Here is a 5,024-nt window from a genome sequence, read left to right as displayed (position 1 = left end):
TACGGTTTTGTACTTTCACCTGCCGCCAGTTCACTGTAGTTCGCATGTGTATTTTTCGAGTCGCTGTCTCCAATCGATATCTCGTTTGACGTTCGCGCACACGTCGATTTTAACGCCCGCATCAATTTAAATCACGTTTCGTAAGTAATTCTCACGCGTTTCGCCCTTCATTCGTGAAATCAGGCGTAATTATAGATAAAAGTTCGTACCGAAGTAAATAGATGAAATGAGAAGTCAAAAAAGAATGCGGAAAATTCGACTTAGCCGACGCAAAAATTGTGTCTCAGACTTACATCGTCGATTCTAGTTAATTTTATGTTGTTGATCACAAAATGGTAACAATTGAAGACAAAACTTAGCTTTAATTTCCATCATATAATAAACAACAATTAAAGAGGAATTTGATATTTGAGGTTCTCGTGATGTAGAGGGAAGTAAATGTCTCCCAAATCATTATTTTTTAAAGAAATTTTTTACTTTGAGATAGTATGTATAAGACAGTAAGAGGATTTATGAATGAGACATGTGTCTTAATTTCCTATAGGAAGATGAAGATAATTTCTATTCTTTCGTTGTAACAAAATGGTTTATTCTTTATTCTGAGAATGTTGAAAGACCGTATAATAATATAACATTTAAGTGAAATTGTAGTTTTTTTAACATATAAAAAAAGTGAGATATAGCAAAATTAGATTCTGTTATTTTATCTTCATATCTCTCATATTATTAATCGAAGTGGTGCCGTGGATTTTAAGATTACGTCTACGTGGATAATTTATGCATTGTCTATATGATGTTTACACGGACTTACGTAGACAATATTCAGCCAAGAAGCGATATTTTAAAGTGCTGCATTAGCTTGTTCGGAAAGTTCATTTCAAATTTTGCATGCTCCGCTTTGCTGTAGTAATCAATGAGAGCGAGGACGCTCCAGATGATTTTGTGTTTGTCAACAAACCTTCCTGGATCTGTGAGCCCGCCAAGGGAACCTCGCAGGTCTTTCTAAATACAACCATTTCGGCAGAAATCAGATGGAAAAATGGAGAACTTTCGCTTTGGTCAACTGATACTGTATTTCTTCCAGCATAGCTTCACGGCTTCGCAGACCCTGAATGAGATGTCCTCTGTGCATGAATATGCCTGCATCTTGCCCCTTTGAAAAGTTGTCTTCAGGACAAAAAATGCGGGTCTTTAGAAACCCTAAAAATTCATCTCGATCAATTCTTCGCCAGTAAGAAACCTTCGGAACAAGAGTATCATACAGCTACTTGAGAGATGGGCCAAGATCGTTGAACAAACCGGTATATATTTTCTTCAATAAAGTTATTCTTTGAGTAAAATATTGCGTCCTGAACTTGCATAGAAGATTTGAACTTTCCGAACAACGTAATATTTAAAATTTAGCCTATATTTCTTGAACTACGGCTAAATAATTTCCTTCGTTGCCACTTTCTGCTTCAATATGTAAACATAAATAAAAGAATTTAAAATTTAAGAGGGACACAATTTACGGTGCGAAATTTGTTGACCAGTGTTATCACGTAAAACGGGAGTCGCATTGAAGCGAGCAAGTCGAGGTGACGAGGAATCGGCGGTTGGTGAAGAAAAAGCGAGAAGAATTCAATTTCAAGTGTTCTATTAAAAGTCACGCAGAACACGTTTGATTACATTAACGATCGACGGATTCATAAATAGATCCACTCCACAACATTCACGATTACCATGCCGTAATAGCCGATAATAAGTGTCTTAGCGGGAATAATGACAAATTTTTTTTTTTACGTGTACCCTCACGTGATTCCGAAGAGTAAGCGAGAGTGGCCCCCTTTCTTCCAATTAGAGCACGAGATAGAGGCCACTTTTACGCAATAATCTATAACAATACATCAATGACGATGTGAAATTGTACATTTTGATATATATATATATATATATATATTTATATATTTTTTGATATATATATATATATATATATATATTTATATATTTATAGTATATATTATACACACACACGCGCGAAGAGCGCGCAACGCTCTTTCGTGAGATAATATATACGTGTCTATAGATATATATATGTATACGCGTCTGTGCGTATGGCTGTATGTGTGTATGTGTGTGTGTGTATGTGTGTGTGTGCGTGGGTACACACGCACCTGTGTCTGCTATATGTGTGGGTGTGTGCTTACAAAATATTCCTCGTCATTTAACATCTAGAAGTTGAAAAATTCTACGCCCTACTACTCAATAAAGAGTAAATCTGATATCATATACGATGGTCATGACGAATATATCTCGAATGACGATGTGTGTCGTTGATCGAGGGCGACCACTGACGGCGGAGCCGCGTGCGCGATGTACCAGGATGACAGAGCTGCGTACATCGTCGCGTGACAGTTTCGGGTCAATGCCAATTGACGATTGTGAAGAATACAAAGACCGCGGCTGCTAAAGGTGACGCTCCTTCCGGATCCACGCGGCGACCGAAGTCGAAGGAGCATTGAAGGGGAGTATTTCTCGCCGAAATTTATCATTCGTCGTTGGGGGGCTCCGACGCGTCACGAGATCAATCGCTAAGGTTTCACGCGGGAAACACCCCCGCCCCGTCGGAATCACTCTCGCGAGAGAGGGATCTCGCGCCGAGAGACGGAGCGAGTTCCCGAGTTATGCGGAGAGGAGATGTAAATGTATTTTCAGTCACGCGATTATCGATCAACGACGCGATCAATTTTTACACAATCAACGTGTATCCTATGCAGACCAGCGCGGCAGTGTAAAGTGCAAGAAAATCGCCATCCCCGGGCGATCCTTCCCCGCGACACTCGAGCCGCAGACGAGCCAGATTCGCGCATGAACCCTCGCCGTTCGACGTTCAAGAGGGTGTAGGAAGGTTTGAACCGGCTGAGAAGTGGGTGAAATTTAATTTACTACTATACAGGTATAGGGATTAATTGAATATACGAGATATTGAATATACGAGCTGCTTTTGTAGACTATTTATGCTACGTATTAGCAAGAAAAATATTTTGGAAAATATTATTACATACGGAGCTGTTGCGACCCGATTCATTCATCCCGCGGTGTATATTTGCGCACGAGGAAAAAGGATCGGTTGAATTAACGCCTGCGGATGAACGAAACGAGTGCGTTTCCGTCGAAAGAATTTCCAGTTCGAGGAGCCAAATTTGGTTTCACAAGAACCAGAAATAGGAGTGTTTCCCTACAATATACACCGGGGAAGGATCGGGCTGCGGCAGCTTAATATGTTAATATTTTTAATTTTTCAGGTATATTTTTATCATTAATATATAATATAAATAGCGTACAAAGAACTTCGTATTCAATTAATTTCTATGCGTATAGTCATGAGTAAAATTTTACCAACTTTGCACGAATTCAAATTTCCTTTCAACTCTCTTTAATGTTGAGCTTTACGACGCGATCTTCGCGTTCTCTCTCTCTCTCTCTCTCTCTCTCTAATTATCTTTCTCTTTCTGTCTGTGTACTTATCTCGCTCGATGCTCTTCACAAAACTGCGCTGGTCTTGATATTTAAAACCTCACACTTCGATAAGTGATCGAGAATTATCAACTACTACGATGTCGCAGGATCGTACCACGACAAGGACTCGACTCTCCGAGAACGGGGGTAATTTTTTCGTTAAATCTCTGAAAACTCGTCATCCTCGAAAAATATACTTGGCGCGATCGGATTTCGCGATTTCGCTAAATCTCCGTTATCTGCTACTTGCTTAGAGAGAAATGTCGTGTCCCTCGTAATCGCGATCGAGCGGCAAACACGGTCCATTTTTCCTTTTTCCTTCCTTTCTTCACTCCTATTTACAATATATAGATATATCTCGTGTATATCCCGAACGCGGCGGGAAACTCGTCCCGCTCCATGTATTTTTTTCTTTTTCTCTTTTACGCAGTAAATATACGGAATAAAAATAGTAGGGCCAATCCGCTCCTAACTCTATACGAGCAATAATAATCGTCGTTCCACATAAGCGAGATAAGCGCTGTTTGCGCTCCGCTATTGCGCGATTCGTTCCGCTACAAGAAAAAAGAAACGCCGTGCCGACAACGACGTCAGCATGCCGTCGGCGAAACTATTTTTAGATTCTTGAGAAAACGTCGCGTAATTAATTAAACAGATCGCGCCTCCCAAGAAGACCGAGATGTACCAGATACGAAATTGTAGCGAGATGTTTGGCAAAATTTCATAACGAAACGACGTGTCGCGCGCTCCTCCTCGCAGCGAGAGACACACCACGAACTTGGGAAATGGGCGATATAGTAAAAAGTATCGATATTTTGTATCGATATTTTCATTTACCGTACGCATCGATACGAAATATTGTTATTTTTTACTGTCCATCGCCCGTCCCTATTTCCATCACGATAACAAGATGAAGCGAGAATACACGTCGTTTTCTCTTTTGTGTTTCTTTTATCAAAAAAAAGGAGATCATTCTCTGATCGTGCGAAGCAGCATTTCGGCGCACTTACGCGCAATCTCTCTCTCTCTCTCTCTCTCTCTCTCTCTTTCATTACGTCGTTGGGAATGTCTCGTGACGTATTTAGTCTTTTTTCTTTCACTCGTTAACGCCGCTAAAAGATTCGCTTTCTACTCGCAGTAGAAAAATGGAAAAGACTTCGAACCGGAATGCGTTTCTCGCTGCAACATCCGTGATCCGCAATGCCGTTGCCGATTTCCTACGTCACGCCGAATATAGCCCTTCCTCGATGCGGATACGCGATAAACGTTGTTAATTATCGAGAAGCTCGTCCGCAGCTAAATCGGACAATAATTGAGCAAGTAATCGGGAAAACGGTAATGACAGTCCAGCTAATGGAGGAGAAAGTAGTAAGAAATCACTGACAAGGAAGTCGCAGATACACATTACGAGGAGTAAGTATAGTCGCGCGGTTTCGAACTTACGAATATTATTGGACATTGACTAACTATAACGCGACTGGTGTACACATGTTTTTCTCTTTTTCTCTCTTTCATTCTTTCCCCCC

This window comes from Dinoponera quadriceps, unplaced genomic scaffold (genome assembly GCF_001313825.1).
Source record: "Dinoponera quadriceps isolate SergipeBrazil2010 unplaced genomic scaffold, ASM131382v1 scaffold475, whole genome shotgun sequence".
Classification (NCBI taxonomy): Eukaryota; Metazoa; Arthropoda; class Insecta; order Hymenoptera; family Formicidae; genus Dinoponera; species Dinoponera quadriceps.
The sequence above is the reverse complement of the archived record's forward strand: the minus strand, read 5'-3'. Positions refer to the sequence as shown.